This window comes from Rousettus aegyptiacus, unplaced genomic scaffold, assembly GCF_014176215.1.
Source record: "Rousettus aegyptiacus isolate mRouAeg1 unplaced genomic scaffold, mRouAeg1.p scaffold_m13_p_14, whole genome shotgun sequence".
Taxonomy (NCBI): domain Eukaryota; kingdom Metazoa; phylum Chordata; class Mammalia; order Chiroptera; family Pteropodidae; genus Rousettus; species Rousettus aegyptiacus.
The window spans coordinates 9499786-9519148 of record NW_023416289.1 but is presented as its reverse complement, the minus strand read 5'-3'; the positions used below and the strand labels follow the sequence as shown (position 1 = coordinate 9519148).

General features: G+C 51.3%; 1 protein-coding gene and 1 long non-coding RNA gene across 4 annotated transcripts in view; one reads left to right on the top strand and one right to left on the bottom strand.

Moving 5' to 3' along the window:
- The window catches only part of ST3GAL2 (ST3 beta-galactoside alpha-2,3-sialyltransferase 2), a 38280-nt gene that overhangs the window by 3963 nt on the left and 14954 nt on the right, over positions 1–19363 (top strand). The window contains exon 1 of one of the 3 annotated variants that reach the window (XM_016164467.2): positions 14667–17590. The exons of 1 other annotated variant lie outside the window; for it this stretch is intronic. The gene's annotated coding sequence lies outside the window, so the exon portion shown is untranslated. Of the gene's footprint in view, positions 1–14666; positions 17591–17628; positions 18187–19363 lie in introns of those variants that run through there. One more of the 3 variants, XM_016164466.2, reaches the window with a different exon arrangement.
- LOC107520543 lies at positions 13382–19321 on the bottom strand. Its single transcript, XR_001599342.2, has 3 exons — positions 18087–19321; positions 14498–14670; positions 13382–13489 (listed from the first exon to the last, which is right to left on the bottom strand). It is a non-coding gene; the product is annotated as an uncharacterized LOC107520543 (long non-coding RNA).

Genomic DNA, 19363 nt, shown 5'->3' with positions numbered 1-19363 from the left:
CCCGTTTGTTTACAAGCAGTAATTTGGCCGACTTCAGCATAAGAGGACTTCCTTGGAAGGCTCTGGGAACTCCCAGAATCAGAGAGATGACTCAGCACCCAGGTCCCCTCCGGGATCTTGCAGTGGGTATGACAGGAACCAAAGGCCAGCCTGTTCAGGGTACCACTGTCGTCAGGATAAATCTGCTTCAGCCATGCTCAGTAATTTTGTCACCACAGCTTGGGATTCACATCCCAGGTAGGAAATGCCTGTTTGGCCCAACCTGGACCATGCTCCCTTTCTTAGTCAGGCAAGGGCTGGTGGCATAGTAGGCAGTGCCCTCAGACTAAAGTTCCAAGAAGAAGGAGAAATGGGCACTGCAAGAGATCAGTCCAGAAAGGTGCTAGGCAAGGACTTGAACTGGCAGGCAGTAAAGGGAATGCTTAGTTCTGACAAGTTTCTGAGCAGGCAAAGTACAGACTGGCAGCAGGGTATGGCTGAGTCAGAAGGGAACAAATAAAGGAGGGAGGGAGGAATCGGAAAGCTAGAGAGGGTCCAGGTGAGACCCTGTAATGAAGGCCGAAACTTGGTAGTAGAAATGGAAAAGAAGGGACTGATTCTAGAGAGGTTGTGAAAGTAGATACAGTGCCTGCGTGATGAGGTTGGTTCCTTTGGTTGAAGTAGGGTAGTCAGGGAGGAAGAGTTTGCAGGAGAAGATGACGTGTCCGTATTTTGGAGAAGCTATGTGCAGGATGCCAACAGCATCCCCAGAATCCCGATGAGCTCATTCCTTCTGACTCTAAGCTGCCTGAGGTTTGCGGCCTCAGCCCTGAAGAGGAGGTGGGGCCTGAAAGTCCCAGGGGCCCGGTACATCCCCAAAGCAGTTGCAGCTTTGTGGCCCAGGCTCAGGACGCCTGCACCTCTTCTGTCTCCACACTCAGCCTGGGAGGGGCTTCTCCTCCCCTGCTCTCAGTTCCTGTGTCCCCACTTCCCCCACCCCATGTTCCATGTAACCAAGCCCTTGCCTGCTAAAGAGCCTGGGACAGCTCTTTGGGGCCCTAGGTTTTCAGACCCTCCCTTTCTGCTCAGAAGCTTGTTAACAGTAAGTCCTTGCTAACTGTCAGGGCGAACATCTCCAAGTGACATTTCCCAAGGAGAGGGCCTGAACTTTGCTTGCTATCTGCGGAACATAGGCTTTCCCTCCAGTTCTGCAGTGCTCGTCGGGGATGCCTGTGTGTGTCCCTAACCAGCCATCCTAGAGTACTTCTTGGTGCTTGTTTATAACTCATTATTGTAATTACAACATATTGTCAATCTAGCTTTCATATTGCCATTGCAGATCTTGCCTTAGGCTCCAGGGCATAGACTGGGCTTCGGGCCGCCCCAGCTTTCCAGCTGAGAACCGGGGAAGTTTCCTCCTACAGGAGTGGAAGGGCAGGCTCAGGGTCCTCACTGGGATGGGGGCAGGAGGAGGTGTGCTGGGAGGTACTTTATCCCCACAGATTCTCAGAGAGAAGGTCATCTTCTTGGGCTGAAATCTCCAATTCCAGCTGTCAGCATTCAAATATACGTGACATTTTACCACCTGTGAATACAGTGTGTAATACCATGTACAATAAGGTGACCTGGGAAATCTAGAGAAAAATGTAATTTTGAAAACTTTTGATAACAATACTAAATTTTTATTTGCGTAATAGTAATATTAAAACAAAACACATAGTTCTGGTACAGAATGTTGAAAAACATCCTTAACCCGGCTTCCTCCTTCGGAGGGTTGTGATTCTGTAAATGAGGAAGCTCAGAAGGCAAGCAGTTTACTGTCCTTACCAGCTGCTGTGGTGGCGCATGGGTCTCCTGCCTGGAGGGCAGTGTTCTCCGTCCTGAAGTCCTTTATTTCTTATATCTTCTGGGATCCTGATCTTTGCTCAGTAGCTTCCTTTTCCCTTTCCTCTCTTGTCCTCTCTAGGATCAGGGTGAGAAATGTACCAGAGGGATGCACAGAGCAGCCCACCTCTGTCTGGTTAGGACGTGAGGCCCTTCCTGCTCCCCTAAGGGCTGAGTTGCAGGGCTTGAGAGAGGGCAGGAAACCCCGAGGTGTCGAGGTGTCGGGGCGGTGACCCAGGAACCCCAGAGAGCAATCGTCACCCTGCTGTGCCCTTTCTCTCCAAAATCCTTCATCTGTAAAGTCCCGGCCTGAGTAGATCTGCAGCCTTCTGAGGAGGAAAATCAGCAATAAACAGAAATAGCTAATTGGTCTAGGGGAAACTGCTCAGGTATGGAAAAATCAACACGTTTATTTGTATGGCTAAAGAGAATTTGGAGGGCTAGCAAAGAAGGGTGAGAAGTGGTTACAGGAAGAGGCACAGGTGAGGGAATTGGGGGTGGGGCGGGAATGCCCCCTTCCGCTCTTGTAACCTCCACTGTTTCCCCCTCTCCCCCCACCCCACTTCCTCCTTCCTTCTTTGCAGGGTTCCTTTGGGTTTGAAAGGGACATTAATCAAACTTTGAATCTCCCTCACCACAAGCGAAGTTCCCTGCAACCCTCATTCTCACCCAAGTTCAGTTACAAACTAAATAGCAATCACTCGATACTGATAGTGAGCTGCAGCCAGAGTCAGGAGGAAATGAGAGTCTCTGCAGACCTTTGGCGGTGTTCATGAGAGAGAGCACCCAAAGGGAAGGAGGCCTCGTGGACAAGCCGGAGGAGGGGAGAGAGCCTGTGAGTCGGGTCGCCAGGTCACAAAGGAGTTTCCAGGGGTCGGCCTTCTGTCTTCAGTCCTGTTCCAGAAGGTCTGGTATTTCCCTGGACCCACGCCCGTCAAGCTTCTGGCTGGTGCCTGGGGCATCCAGCAAAGTTCAGGAGGAGAGCCCAGGTACCACAAGTAGGGGGAGACAGGACAGGCCGAAGAGGGTGGGGAGTGAGGACTCTGTTTAGGCTTTTCCAGTGTTGGGGAGCCAAGTTGGCACCTCCCTAGATGGGAAGATGCTGTGAAATGGGGAGCAGGGTAAATAATTTATGTCAAAGAGGTTCAGCCTAAGACCAAAGAGGCAGCTGTTTGATGAAGGATTTTCCTCAGTGCCTGGAAAGCAATTCACACTTAACCCTAAAGCAGCAGTGAGCAAACTTCAGGATGAATGTAAGTTCCAATCCCTCAGGAGCATTTCCTGTGCTTAACACAGAGGGTATCTCCCTTCAGACCTGGGTGAGGTGCTTTGGAGGGTGTCTTCTTTCACCCAGGCTACCCATTCTGGAGATTCCTGCCCATTCTGGACCAGATCTGTGGGCCTACCCTGCCATTCATTCTGTGCAAAATAGGGAGAGAAGCCAGCAGGCCCTCCGTTGACAGCCAGTGAGGCCAAGGTGAGGCCTGAGCTGGCAAAGGGCCCAGGAGCCTCAGGATACGGTTGTTTGGCTCTTCCAAAGTGGAAGCAGCTTGTGTGATTGGGGGTCCCCTCAATGATTTTCACAGTCCAGGGCCCAGTTGGCATGGATGCATTAGCTACCCCTGGGAAATGGTGCCGTGTGACCCAGGGCAAGTCTCTGCTCTTCTCTGGGCCTCTTGAGTCCTCATATGCGAATAAAGAATTTAAAAACCTGCTCAGAGATTCACTCTCAAACCGTGTGGTAAACCTAGCAGAGAACGCCGTATCCTGAGACAAGACGTAGCACTGGGGGCACGGGCTGCCACCGCGTAGTCCAGACGTCCGTGGGAATCGGTTCGACCTTCCTCCTGACCTGCTTGGACGCACAGAAGAGCAGCCAGCCTACTCTGGCCTCTCTCTGGAGAACTTGGGCTCCTGCAGCCAAGAGAAGTGTCCCCAGGCCTCCCATTGTCCTCAACCCCTCAACCCTTGCTCTGGGTCTATCCTGGGAGCTGGCAGAAAAACCCATCTAGTTTCTCATAACATTCCTCCCTTCCTCCACTGGCCACCAGTTAGGTCCCGGGGTGACTTGTACGGGGTTTCCATTTCCTTCTGCTCCCAGGGCCGCCACCCCGTTATGCCCTGGGCTCTGCTCTAGCCAGGTTTTTTCCCAAAGCCAAGAATGAGAGGTGGGATTCCAGGCTGATCACAAGAGGGGCCGGGTCAGCAGCACAAACACCTACTTGGCAGGAGTTGAGAACACCGCCTGGAAGGGGGTGGGGTAGGGTTTCATAGGAGAGGAGGGAAGGTAGGCCAGCGGTAAAGGCAGCACGTACCAGGATGCAGAGGCCTGGATGAAAAGCCAGGGAAGCCTGGAGACCTTTGAGATCAGTTTGGGCAGAGCGGAAGGTTTCCTGGATCATTGCCCAGGAAGGAAGAGCACGATGGGGAAGTCTGGCCCGGAGATGGGCCCTAAGACCCACCCTGGCAGGGAGGAAAGTGCAGGCTTTCTGCCTTGGGCTGGGCCGGGCGGGTCGCACAGGACTGCGCTTGCAGGAAGTGTGGGAGGCCTTGTTAATGACTGTTCTCAGCAGGCTGCAGGCTGCCAAGGGTCAGTGTGATAAGAGGGAAGAGATAGACTTCTTGAGTTTTATCCTCCTGACAGCTGCCTTCTCTCAGCCGGCCCCACAGACACTGACAGTCTATTGTGGTGCTGCCCTTGCTCTCATTCCTGAAATACACACGCCCTGGCTGTAGCCTAGCTGGGTTTCCCCTGCGGCCTGCAGGCTCCCTTCCCATCTGTAGTCAGACGAAGTCTGCACTGGGGGAGGGTCAGTCCTGGCAAGGCTGAGCCAATTCCCAGCCTGACCTCGAGGTGGGAAGCCACGAGGAAGGGGCTTAGCAGCGACTCCCAGAACTGCCTGGTCCATTTTGGTCTCAGGGTCACCCTGCCACTCGGCCAGCCAGACGTGGGTCCAGAGGGCATTTGGGGCGTCCCACCCCTGCCCCAGAGTTTTGTGAGTCCAGCTCCTTTGCTGGGAGGAGTGGAGATAGGCATCTGATGGGAACTGTGCAGGTCACTTTGGCCTCTCTTTGCAGAATGAATCAGAGGGGTCTCCTTAGTAGATCTGGGGCTTTAGCAGTTAGAGGGCTAATGTAGGTGAAAGAGGACAGGTCCTTAGATTGTGTGATGGTGGTAGACGTGGAAAGAAGTAGAAAGATGAGTGATTTCGGTGGTAAAAATCAGGTGGACTTTTAATAGGTTGCCTGAGGGAGGCTGAAGGAAGAAGGGGGCAGAGATGACTTCCGGGTTTCAGAGTTGGATAGGCAATGTCCCTTTCCCAGAAACGGAATACAAAAAAGAGGACTGCATTTGGGTGGGCTTAGAGCATGCACAAGTCTGGCTTGGGGCAGGTTAGAGGTATCCAGCATTTTGGGGTATCTCTAAGGTATGTCATCTAATGCGTAGCATCCAGAAATGAATGGGATAGATGGGTTTGGAGTTCAGGAGAGTGTCTGGCATCATTCGAAAAGCCAGACATGACTCAACAGAGTGAGAGACAGGTTTGGAAAGTGTTCCTCTAAAATCCATTACCAGACAAGGAATGGAACTTAGGGTCCTGACTTTTCATTGCATTCTATGTCCAGGGGCGTCTTCTCTTTCCCTGACCACTTCAGCTGGTTCAGAGCCAGCCTGGGCAGCAAAAGACATGGCACCCTCCCCTGCCGAGTCTTCCCTGTGGTTGGAGGACTCTGGTAGTGGGCAGGGCTAACCCTAGGCCATCTAGGAAGACTGTGCATGTTGGATCTTTCCTCTCTGCCCATCTGGGCAATATCCCTGCCTGGAGAAGACTTTGGGTCCTGACCAGAACAGAGCCACTGCTGAGAATCCCGGAACCACTTTTGTTCCTACGGGCTCGCAGGCTTCTGAGCTGGGTTGACCTATGAAGCGTGGGCATTTAGAGACAAGTTCAGAGCAGCCCTTCTGCATTAGATAGCAAGTGATACAATAAGTGCCTTTTTAAAATTCTTGTAAATAAAATAGAAATTGGTTGTACATGTGTGCAAGATTGTATCAGTTGGATTTCTTCAGTTACAAGGGCCAAAACTCCAACTCAAAATGCCCTTTGATCAAAGGGAACCAGTTGACTCATACTTGAGGGCGTGGCTGGCCACATGCAGGGAAGACGAGGCGCTCAAACCACCTCCATCTCGCCTTGCTCTTCACTGTGGTGACGACACTCAGTCCCTACATGGTAGAAGGTGCCTGCCATCATTTCGGGCCTCCATCCTCTCCACATCCCTTCCCAGGATTCCCCGTAGGAGTCCTGGGTGCTCTTGGAATTGGGGCCCGTGCCTAACCTTGGACCAAGTACTGTGTCTGGGTACATTTGGTACTCTGATTGGCCAGACCTGGGTTTTATGGCACAGAGGTGGTTCCCCAAAGGAAGATGGAATGTTGTCCAATCTAGACACATCATGTGTCGAGGCAGCAGGAACTGCTAGGTATGCACTTGGACCCTTAGAGACCTTTCAGTGGCTCCCAGCCTGACTAAGATGTCAGAAATACCACTGGAGACAAACTAGTAAGGATTTATTGCCATTTATGAATTTACTTTGTTAAACCTAACTGCTAGAATATAGAGTGGAACTCGGAATCATCGAGTCATTCAATGTACAGAGCAGGAAGTGGAGGTTGAGAAGTTTGCCCAACATCCTCAGACCAGTAGACAGAAGAACTGAGACCAGAACCTGGATCATTTGACATGCAGGCTAGGGGCTCTTACCAGAATGAGGTAGCATCTTTTAAGGAGACCCCTCGGTACTCTAGCTGCCATCCACAGGAAGTCATTCGTCCCCTGGACTGCAGGACAGGAGCTGACAGAGGCAGGTTATAGCAAGTGGTCACTTCGTGGTGGCCCAGGGCCGTCTGCTTGGTGGCTGGGGATAACGCAGGGGTCTGTCCACGCTGTGGCTTCAGCCAGTCCCGGTAAACAGAGGAGGCGTGGGCCTTGCTCTGGCTGGCTCCTGCCTGGTGCTGCCTCTGCCCCTTCTCCATCTCCCCTGTCGTCTTGGCTTCCTGCATGCTCACCCTCCCCTGTGTTGTTTCTGGCTGGGGCCTGGATAACGATGTAGTTCCAGGGCTGTTCTGCCTTCTGGATTATGTTGGAGTGTTTCCTACTAGGGAGATTGGTGCCCCTCAGTCTTCTCCCTTGAAAGAGAATGGCCAGGACAGTGGTGTCGATTTCAGGCACAGACAGGCAAATAGCATGATTTTGGCCTCAGGTCCCAATCATCTCTAATTTGCGAGGGTCCAGATATTTGACCCAGTTTGGCAGAGCCAGGAATGGGATGTTGTAGAAAAAGCTCTGGGCTTCGAGCCTCCAACTGAGCAAGAGACCTCAAGTTCAATCTGACACACTCTTCTTTCTTTGGGTGAGTCCCTTCTCTGGGCCTCTGGGCCAGAAAGGGAAGGCTGGCCCTGTGCAGGGCTTCGGCTATCTGAGAGTGTGAGTTATATATTAACAAGCCGCTGCAGGTCACAGAAGCTATTCACCAGCTCTTCTTTGCCCAGGGAATGAGGTAGGACTCTTCCGAGTTTGGGACTGAAGTCCTTTCATTCTGACCATCTTCTCAGGCATCTTTCTTCCTGCCCTTTAGATATTTGCTGACAGCCAGTTCTCTCCTGCACTGCCAGCCCACACTGACCGGTATGCTCGGTCGGCCTTTCCTACTCAGCTCCCAGAGGCCCGCTTGCCTGCCTGTTTCTGTCCGGGGCCCCATTCTAAGCGATTACTCAGCCTGGGCCATACCTCCCCGTTCCCTTAGGCTTTGCTCTTCCTCGTTCTCTGTGAGTCTGCAGCTTCGTGGGACCTCGGGTTTATAGTGTTTTGCAGCTCGCGGCCATTGATTATTTCATCTTGGCAGGGACTGTGAGATAAGTAGGACAGGCTTTATCACACTCATCTTACAGATGGAGGACCTGAGGCCCAGAGAGGTATGATTTTTTCCCAGAGACACAACTTTCAAATAGCAGAGCCAGTCCTGGAATTGAGGTCCTCTGGGTTTAGGCCAGAGTGCACTGTAAAATGTTAACTCATAGGTACATGCTGGGGTGGCAATACCCCTGTCTTCCCAGGGAGGGCCAGGGGCTTGAAGCAGGCCCTGGGCTCCACCTCTCCTGAGCCCCGAGGTCACCTGCACAGCCCTAGTCCCAAAGAAGCACCATTATGTCTACCATTCCTGTGTAGCCCCAAGATACATAATAAAGCCAGACAACAGAGGCCTCTCCTTGGGGACCATCATAATGGACCCTGGTCTGTGTATTTTTCCTCTTTCCACATCCCCCAAAATTGACAACAGGAATGCATGTCATGATGGATATCCTCTGAGCAGGGAGTGCATAACTTAGGCTGGCTCCGGAGGATGAATCACTCCCCAAGAAGAGGACTGGGGAGGGTTCCTGGCTCCCCCTCCCACCCCATCCCGGCTCCCTTCACTTGGGGGTGAGGTCAGAGGGAGTGCAAGGGGAAGCTTCACCTCGTGCCTACTCATAGCAACCGATATCGCCACTTTCCAGAGGTGGCAAAGCAGATAACCTTGTGACCTCGGGGATCTTTATTCCTCTCAGGGGCCCTGCCCAAAGCAGTCATGGCATATTGTCAGCTCCTCAGTGAAGGAGGAGATTGCTCAGCCAAACCAAGGGAGAAATGGAAGCAGGTGTGTGTGTTGGGTGTGGCCCAGCCCGGCAGCTGGGCTCTCCAGTTCACCAGCCACCTGCTCTCTGCGTCCTGGAGCTGAACGTTAGTGACCCAGGGAAAGGCGGGGGTACAGGGCAGGAGTGCTTTCCAAAGCCAGCTGTAGGTTTGGCGCCGGAAGTTACCTGATGGCACCAGGCTGGGCACAAGCTCAAGGCCTCTAACTAGAACTTCCAAGTCTCTGTTGGAAAGGCGACATCTGGAGGACACAGCAACTGAGCAAGGGGCCAACTCTGGGCTCCCCCATCCTTTGACTTTGCTTCTCTGTACCTGCACTCCTGGGGGAGAGGGATATTGCCTCCCTTTAGTCCAAGCATGGGTGCAGATACCTTTGGCTTTCCATTAGCTTAGCTGCCACAGGCTGACCGTTCCGAAAGACATAACTAAGAATAAAAAGAGAACAAGAGAAACCTTAAGATAGGGTGTATGAGGAACAAAATCAGTCTGGCTCACAAAGTACAGGTTAACCGCCTTGTTTCCAGGGTTTTCAGAGTAGTCCGTCCACTGGAGATGCCCACCTCGAGGGCCGGCCTGCTTCCGCATGCCCTTCTGCGGGGGCTCAGGCCTCCAGCACTGACCTGTCTCCCTGCCCGAGGCACTCCCTCGAACCCGCACCCCCATGAATTCTCTCCAAGACGCCTGGTCCACCTCCCGGCCAAGTATCTGTCACACCTCCCTCTCTACCCAGGGCTCACTGACTGTGTGTGTGGCCAGGTGAGGTTTGGCCCCTTCCCTAGGCCCCCTAGGGGCTTGGCATCTGCATGACTGAACCTTCTAGGAGTGCTGTCTTATTCCAAGTAAACCTTGTCATGGGATCCATCTCTGGATGCCGTGCCCAGGCCCCAGCTTAGCCCACAAGCTGCCATTGAAGGGCTGGTGTTTCTCCAGCATCTGATCTTGCCTGGAAATGTACACGGTCTCCCCACCTGCTTCCTTCCTCCCACTGGGCCGCAAGAATAGAAACTGATAAGAAGGGGGTCTGCTTGGTGGAAGTTTTTGGATGGGTTGGGGAAAGACTGTTCTGGTGTTTGTTTATTTTTAAACAAAAACAAAAAGAACACTTTAAAGTCATTCAGTCTTAAGGAAGTAGATAAGAGTCTGACCACAAAGTTTCCGGCCTGCAGCCCGCCTCTGCTCCTCGCCCGCCGTGTGAGTGGTGCCCCTGGGGCCACTCAGGTCTCCACACTGCAAGCCGCTGTCTGCCAGCGCGCACACTGCTCCCATTTCAGACCAAATGTTCAGATGAAACCACACACACACACAAAAAAAATCAAGAGAACCACCTCTTCACAAGGAAATGTGGGGGCAGCCCGGATAGAAAAAGGGAAGTGGTCATCGGCATTCTGTCCCCACCCTGCTAAGGTTGGAGCCCTTTAGAGAAATTTGCCCCATGCTAAGTCAGGCTCCATGCCTACAGCCCAGGCTGTTGCCCTCGTGGTGTTTGGCAGACCTTCCACTTGGGTTGGCTTGGTTGGGCCATGAGATCTGGAAAGTGAACAGCCAGAGGTCATACCAGTGCGTTTCGGGGGCTGATGACACAGAGCTGTGTTCTCACCTGCACCTCGAGGTGAGACGCGAGCCCTCGCTGAGTGAGCAGCAGGCCGTTCCTGCCTCCAGCCCCTCTCCCGAACTGGGATGCCACACTCCAAGAAAGGGGCAGAAGCTCCATCGGCATTCCCAGGGCTCTCGCCTGTCCTGTGTGTTAGAGCTTTGGGATCCCAGTATGCCACCCGGGAAGAACTGGGGTGTGCTGTCTGGTTTGTTGTGGGGTGTTGCTTATGCAATGACTGCACAGACCCCATTTCTGCAGTGAAGCTATCCGTCACCTTGCTTCCTGGGCCCCTTTCTTGAATATTCAAGTTCTGTCAGTTGGGGTATGACCTCTCCCCTGACATTCTCTCCCTTATCGTCCTATCTTACAGAGGAAGTTGCGGTAGATGCTAGAGTTTTAAGTTGAGTCCTTTAATTCTAGACCTGGGCCAAGGCCTGGCTGGAGTTTTGAGCCACAGAGACCTTGGCCTGGAAGCTTCTAGAAACATAGCTTCTCCCTTCCCTAGGTGTGCTTTGGCAAGACTTGTGTGTGCCCTCGCTCAGTCCTTCTCATCAGCCCTTGAGGGGGTCTGGCATACCTGAGCCTGCCTCAGGGTGGCCAGCCTTCCAGTGCGTACAGGTGGAGGGAGCTCAGAACCCAGTCCAGAGCCCCTTGCCATGGTCCAGGCTTGGGGAGGGGCAGGAGAGGGCAATGGTGGAAAGCACCAGCAGCACCTGTCCTGTTCCTTTTCCCCAGGTAAGGGCGAGAGTGATCAGATCCAGGAATTGGGAGAAAGAGGGCTGGCTGGGAGTTGGGGAGGGAAAGCCATGCCCTTCTGCCATTTTGTGTGAGTCACAGCTGCTTAGGAGAGTGCGTGCTCCCTGCCCCCAGCCCTTGGAGCTTCCTTCTCAGTCCGTGTGCCCTGCCCGGGGGTGTCCAGGATGGCCGATTCCTCGCCATGTCGGTGCACATGTGAGGATGAGAGGGCTGAAGGCTCCCTGGGGAAACCATTGCCCCTCCCCCCTTTCTGCCCCTTCCAGTGAGGGGCTTGGAGTGCAGTGAGACTCTCTTCCAAACCTCCTCTTAGATCCACCTCGTCCTTCCACCCCAGGAGAGAGGGGGTGCGTGTGTTTGGGGGAGCCAGCATTGAGGAGGATTGGATTAACCGACGTTTCTGAGGAGAGCAAATTTGACAGGGAGCACAGTCCCTGTTCCCAAGGAGGGGCCATAAATTGAGGTTTGACTCGCGTTTTCTTGAAGCCCGTGACTCTGCCCTTCACCAGTGTTCTGGATGGTTTTGCCCCTGTGATGATGGCCTCTGGGGTAGACTGTGGAATCACGTCACCAGCTCTCATCTCTTTAGAGGACAAGACCTACAACGGAGACCTGGGATGCCAGTCTCAGAGGTCAGCTGCCCCCTGGCATACCCTTGGAGGGACGGCCCTCCCAGGAGAGCCCCGGCCGGGCAGCAGGCTGGAGGGACTAGGACGAGCCCTCAAAACAGAGGAGCCCCACTGCTGTGCTCCTTGTCAGGGCAGGAGCCGCAGGGTCCTCGGAGGAAGAGCTATGCTAAGGGACGGTGACGCAGCTGTACGGAGAGGGAGAGGGGGAGAGGGAGGGTGTTGGGGCTCTCCCCATGCTGCCTGCCACTCCCTGGTGGCAGTAAATATTTGTTGAATGAAAGCATCCTCTGCTTTTCTCTTGAGATTCAAAACCGCACAGACAGGCAGATAAGCGCAGCAGGAAAAGGAGGCCGGGCAGCTTCTCCGCTGCTCTTTATTATACATCTAGTGTGACTGATTCTGCATCATAAAGGGTGAAGGATAGCCGAGCCACCTAGTGCTCTCACCTTATCTTTAAAGGAGATCCGCAGACTCTGAACTCCCTATGCTTGTGACCCTGACCCTGGGAGGCGGTGTGGTCAAGTTTAATTGCCCGTGGGAGGTAGAGTTGGGCAATAATAAGGTCTAAACCACCAGCTCTCCCAACTCCCCTCTGCCTTGGGCCACCATTCATTCCTCCTACTCCCTGCTTCCGCTAAAAATCCCCGAAGGAATTTAGATTTGTTTTTCAGTCTCCTACCTTTAGGTTCTTTCACCTGTCCCCAGCTTCCCGTAATGTCTGAGGCTTTCAGCCCTGCAGAGAAACCCATTATTTGTCTTTTCTAGAGTCTCACTGCCAAACTGTGGCTCGACAGCCACTGTGGGTTGGAACTTGGTGAGCTATTTGGAAGCAGCTCAGGGCAGGCCTCTGTTCTGTGTGGTCTGATGAAGTGGCAGCCGGGGAGGGGGTGACAGGCTTCGTGACCCACAAGCTCTGCCACAAGATGAACACAGCACTCCTTTCTGCACAGTCTGGGGGTCACGGGAACAGAGCGGACTCTGAGACCTCAGGTCCGTGCTGCCCACCCAGCCCCCCTGGAAGCTGCTGCCTGCCACCGGGAGGAGGGGGGAGGCAGCGCCCCTGGCTAGCCAGGAAAGGAGGCTGTGAAGTGCAGCCTGGCCAGCCGGGGCTGACCTGGGAGTCTGGCTGGGAGTGCTGAGGAGCCCGTGATGCCTACCCAGGTCGTGGGACTGCAGTCCAGGAGAGTTGCCCAAACGGGGGCTGGGGCTCAGACCTGGGACGCTTAACCTGCCCAGCCCTGGAGCACAGGCACTGAGCTCGGAGCTTTCAGCCGCCTGTCCTCACAGACACCCTCCGAGGTGGATGATATTCCCATTTGACAAGTGAAAACAACAGGTCAAAGAGGCTAAATGGCTAAGAGGTGGCAAGTGGCGGTGCCAGATGTGAATCCAGGGTTTTCTAGGCACTTTCTTTCTTTGGGAGGCTTGACTGGAAAGGGCCTTCGAGTTGGGGTGAACAGGTGTGAGATCTGGCAAGCTCTAGTTGGGGAGCACTGCAGCCAGTAAGTAGTAGCCCGTGGTGCTTTGGGGAGTGAGCAGAGAGAGCACCATTTTAGCAGCCCTGGTGTGTCTCTGGCAATGGGAAATTGAGAGCAGGACACTTTGACCATTCCCGTGGTCCAGGCGGCTTCTTTCACTTTTACACACACACCTTCCTCATTGCCTGCAATTTGGTAAATCTGGTTTGTACTTGAGGCTTCATGTTTCATGGTGGCCCATGAGAAGCTAGAGAAAGTTTGCGCTTCTAGAACATCAGAGCTGGAAGAGTAGGGGCAAAATGTAATTATCACTTTCATCTGCATACTTACATATTTTATAGAAATGGCTTCAAAGCATTTTTTTTTAATGACCATTATCTTTTCTGATTCTTACAATTCTGGGATCATATGTAGAGATGATACTCAGTTGAACAAATATTTTTTCAATGCTTGCTACATGCAGGTCAGTGGTAGGTCCTACAGTGGTGAGACAGAAATGATGAATTATAACATGGTCTATGTGCACTTAGAGTTTGTATCTTAAGTGAAGGAAATAGACACGTACATGTCTTTTTAGGTTCTTTGTAGGCTCTTAGTCAATATGGGCCCAATTTGGCCTATGGTCCAGACTAGTTCATAATCTCTAGAAGATAGCGTATGGTGAGAGATGAGGCTTAGGAGGGTAGCCTGGTTTGGGGTCTGTGGATCTATGTTAAGGAGCCTGACCTTGGCCCCATGAATAAAGGCACTCCATCTCATATGCAGGAAGGTGATGAGTTTATTAAGTCTAAAGTGCCTTTTGGACAAGCTAAGGAAGCAGTTGAGAATGTAGGTCTAAAACCCAGGGTAGAAAGGCGGGCTCTTAGCTGTGGAAGGGGATGGTGCACAGTAGAGAGGCAAAGAAGCAAAAAGGCCTGAGGGCAGAACCTTCAGGAAGCCTTAGCAGCTCAAAGAAACAAGGGAGGGAGGTGTGAGTCAAGAAAGCAGATTTTAGAGACTCAGAAGCCAAAGTGTGGTGGTCAGCAGGAGCAAACTGGAGATGATCAGAGAGGAAGAGGGTGGAAGTAGGACCACCTCCTTCTAATTGTGAAAGAATCTTGCCCAGAAAGAAAAGTGGCTTGCGGCCCGCGTGACAGCCTGGACTAGAATTTGGCTCCTGAATCCACCGCTCTTCTGATAATAATTGAAACTAAAAGCTGAGCCTGCTGCAGGCAGGCTGGGGACTTGAAGAGAGTCAGATGGGTCATCCATCAGGGGTGTCCATGTGGACAGTGTGCATTTCCCCCTGGCCCAGCAAAAGGCTGAAATGGCCAGGTGGCGTGGAAGAGGGCCCGACAGCTGGAGTGGCCTTCCCCAGCGAAGGTCCGGTCAGACCACATCTGAAAGATCCTATTTGCGTGTGTGCCCACCCTGCCCCCACCCAACTGTGGAACCGGAATGAAGAGAGAGGAGAACAGTTTTAATTGGGACTTTTGATCAGCTCACCCCAGGCTATGTCGGTCTGCTTCCTTCAGTGTGCTGGCTGGAGTTCTGTGAATCTCATTAGAGTTGGTTTGATATGCCTTCCCAGGAGACAGTGCTGGCAGGGCTCCCTAGTTCCCCAGTACAAATAGTTTAATCCAACTCATCCAGGCAAGATGGCACCGTAAATTTGTACGCTAAACACATCGCAGTAATACATAAAAAGATTAAACTCTAAAAACAGTCACGCGCTCCCTCTCCCTCCTCCCACACAAAATGATAAAACTTCCCTGTGATGAGAAAGGGGATAAAAACAAGAGAGCAGGGCTGAAGCCGCAAGTCCGCTGGCCTCTGAGTGTGGAAGGAGGCAGGCAGCTGAAATTCTGGGGTAACGAAGCTAAACGGCGCTCCACGCGACGCATGGAATTAGAGCTAGTACGCTGCTTGAACCCAGGTGCTATGAAAGTAGGCTGAAAAAATTTCCTTCCAACCCTTCCTTGGGGTTTGTGGCTTGTAAGGATGCTTCTGTTCGGGGACCGATTCTCACAGCCCGGACCCAGGCGGGGCTACAGCTACAAGATTTGATTTTAGACCGGAAGGCCCGAAGGAGGACCTGGGGAGGCAAAGATGAAAACCCCTAGATGGGGACGGAAAAGTAAAATAAGAGAACAAATTAGCTTATACAGTGAAGTTCAGAAACACATGAGAAAAACTACTGCAAGAAAAAAAAAAAGAACAAAATCAACGAAAAATTCACTTCAGAAGAAGTGAAAATAACAGAGCAATCAGAAAAGTCTTTAATAAATAGGTTCAGGGCCCTCAAAGAGATAAAGAAACATGAAATCCATTAAAGGAAAGAAAGGGAACTTATGGGAGAGGGGAAGAAACGAGAGTATGTAAAAAATAAAATTTTAAATACATTCTAGCAGTAAAAAATGGTGTCATTAGAATTTGATGCAATAGACAGAACTCTAGCCTAGACACAGAATTCATGAATTCAAAGCTAATACTGAGAGATTTGTCTAGAATGCAGCACATACACAGAGGACAGACTGAGAAGCTTTAGCTTATGTCTAGCAAGAATTCCAGGTACAAGTTACGAAAATAGCAAAGAAGTAGTATTTGAAGAGAGAATGGCTGAGAATTCCAGAATTGAAGAAACAGCATGAATGCCCAACAGACATAACCTAGACATAATATAGTGAAACTGTGGATAAGAAAGAGAAAATATTAAAAACTAGAGAAAAAACAAATTCAAATGGCTGACAATTAGACTGACAGGTAACATCTCATCAATATTAGATGCTAAAATACAATAGAGGAGTATCTTAGAGAAACTAGAATCCTATATCCAGCTATCATTCCAGAATGAGGTAAAATAAAGATCTTTCTGGACATGTTAAGACAGCTTTGTCACTCACAGACCCTTGCTAAAAGGTCCACTACAAGTATGCTTCAGTAAGAAGAGAAGTCAGCTCTGGAGAAGGAGCAGGTTGCCAGCACCAATACTGGGCACAGAAACGGACACATTACGTTGGCAAATTTCATTAACTATAGGCAGTATATCAGGATGCTTTCTGCTACAAATAATAGAATAATCCACAGTGACTTAAACTAAAAAATACTAAATTAGCTTATAAGTGGGGAGGTATGGAGGTGCAGAGCTGTGACGGTGGTCCAGTATTGACTCGAAGGGCTCTGTATCATTCCATCATTCTGTTCTGCCATCCTCGGGGTGTAAGATCTCCCTCCTCATGGTCGTGAGATGCTGCTGCAGCGCCGGACATCATGTCATCACCATATAGCATCCCAATCGGGAAGCAGGGAAATGTTAGGAGAAAGGACGCTTTCTAATGTGCTTTTTTTTTTTTTTCTTTCTGGAAAGACAGAGACTCTTTCCATAAAGCCCCCACCAAACATCTTATGTCCTACTGGCCCTGGCTGCTGGTCCATCCTTAGAGTAATTCCTGGTAAAAAGGAACAGGCTTACTGTGTGGATGTAACAGGCTTGCCTCATCTCCTGGAACTGGGTCCTTTGCCACCTGAACAAAATCAGGATTCTGTTGGCAGGAAACCAACAGCGTCTGCCACAGATGGCGAAACACAGGAACAAAAATCCAGCATCTAATTCGTTTTTTAATTTATAAAAAAAGGAAAACTGAAATTGTGGACCACAGTATTAAGGAAAAATAAGGTAGACTAAAGTAGGGAATTTCGTTAAGTCACACCAGGTTTCTGCCTTGTTCAAGAAAACAGCACTGCTAAAAACTGTAGACTTTTAGGAAAATGTATATATGCTAACAATTTAAGATAACCACTGAAAGAAGAGGAATATAATTTTCCAGACGGGAGGGGAAAAATGCGATGGGAATGGGGATAGTGTGTCAGTCCAACTGAAGTCAGGAAAAAAAAAAAGAACTAAGAATTTAGTGAAGAGAAAACACAATATATGATAGTAACATAAATCCAAAAACAAGATAAATGTAATGTGTTAAAAAGAAAAACTATCGGATTCGATAAAGAGCGACCAACAGTGGTCTGGGGCCCGGAGAGACCTCATCGGCTGGACACAGGGACTGTGCAGGAATCACCTTCACCTCAGGTGGTTCTGCTCTTTAAAGGACTTTCTGTTCCCTGCAGGATCTTTCCTGGTCTCTCCTCAACCATTTCTGCCTGGCCTTATCGGCCTAGTTATGGAGATAACATTGTTTTTCTAAGACTTTACTTCCTGCCCTAGAGTAGATAGGTATACATAACACATTCCTGGACGTCCCCTCCCCCCTTCCCCAAGACACAAACAGACCACGCTGGGACTCCTTGAGGGGGCAGGTGTGGAGCAGAGCGGGGACCCTACAGCTCAATTCTCCCCTGGCGCCACCTCCCCCCCTGCCCCAGAGCCCAGCGTGCCTCCCTGAAAAGCCTCTTTCTCAGGGTGCAGCACGGAACCTCGCAATGAAGACTGATGGGTTTTTTTTCTCTAGGACTTAGTTAAAAGTTAGCCAGAATGGCAGTCATAGGTTTCACGACCTTTCAGCTCGCTTTCTGTTTTTCTGGCCGCTAACTCGGGCAGCCTCAGAAGTGCCAGAGCTGAGATCTCAGACAGGTGACCAAGTCAAGGTGAGTTATCTTGCAGGAAGACAGGGGCTCTAAAGGCAGAGGCTCCCCAAGGGGGTATAATTGGGGAACAGGGAGGGCCTATGAGGGTCTGCGGTAGAGGCTGTTGCCAGGATGTGGCAATGCCTTCAGTTAGCCAAGCATGTGGAGGTGAAGCCACCAGTTCTCTCCTGCTTCAAGGACATGCCTCACTGGGTTTGAGACGTATAAGGGAGGGGCTGTCCGGTTTCTTCCTCGAGATAATGACTGACACTCCCCATCCTCCCCTGTACCCCCTGCCTCACCCCGCCACTTTCTGCTTTCTGCCATTGCCACACTCAGGAGGCAGGGGATTTACTGGAGTTGCTAGGTTGGCAGGGATCTGGGGCACAGGGAACCCTTCCATGGTTGTGCCCCAGTTAGCGGGAAAAGCCGCCGTGGAGGGCAGTGGGTGCTTGTGGAAGAAGCACTGGCCTTGGGGCCATCAGACCTGGAGTGGCATTAAAGTTCTGTCACTTACCGCCTGGCTGACCTGCTTCAGTTAGTCTCGGGACTTCTGTGAATACCAAAGGAGAGGCTCTGCCCGAAAACACTCAGAAACTCATAGAGCATCGTGCGGTGTGAGTAATATGCGGTTTGATGCCTTTACATTGCGGCTCCGGGACACGTCTTCAGGCTGTGTGTCAGTGGGTGGAAAGAGGGTGCTCCATCAGCATCTTAGGCTGGGTTTTTTACCTTCTCCCCATCCCTTCCAAATTCAAGCAGCCCTCCTCCCCGCATCCTCCGCGCCTTATTTTGACATTTCTTTTCTCTGCCTGCCAAGAAGATTGTGTTCAGCTGCGCTGGTCTGAGGCTGTGCTATGCTGTGCTTCATTAGGTTAATTTGATGGCTTTTCTCCTGGGAACTGACCCGAGAATGGCTCTAAAAACTGCCTCAGCCTCCAAAACCCAGTCCCCGCCATTCCCCTTTTGGGGCAGCCGTTGCCGCTCGATCCCATGCGGGTGCTTCTGCTCTCCTTCACCTGCGAGTTGGCAAGGGCCATCTTTGTCGTCCATCTTTGGTTCCCTGTATCTGTTCGGGCGTTCATCCCCTGATTGGCAGAAGGCTCTCCCCAGAGGGAAATCATTCCTTCTTCAGTGCCCTTGCTGCCCCCAACGTGGATGCTGGTCGCCAGTTCCCCTGTTTAGTCTCAGTATCTCCAACTCTTTCAGCCATCCGGGGGACGTTTATTGTTCAACAGTCTCACCAGATTTGCTTAATCTGTGACTACAGACCTCTTGGGAGACCATACCCTTGACTTGCCGCCCACTAAATTTCCCTCGTTACTCCCCTTCTCTCTGAGAACTGTCACACATGAGATCTCTGTAAATTTCCAACTTCAGCAATAAAAAGACCCTCCTCATTTTCCTGCCACCGAATGCATCACCCCCTGAGTCCGTGCCCAGGGCTGTGCTCTGCCTCCTGTGTAGACCCTCTTTGGGTAGGCACTAGCTCTCACCCCCTCTTGCTACTCAAAGACTTGGCTTCTCAATTAGCCTTTCTTTTTCCTGCAGCATTAACTTCCCCGCTACTAAATCATTCCCACTAGTATATAAACATTCTGTAACATCTCCCAGCTTAACCCCCATGCCACTTTATCTCATCCCCATTTTCTTCGGTAATAACTTTATTGAAATACAATTCACATGTCGTGCAGTTCACCCATTTCAAGTCTACGACGCAGTGGTTTTTCGTCTGTTTTCATGGTTGTGCAACCATCATGACAAACAATTTTAGAACATTTCATCACCCCAGAA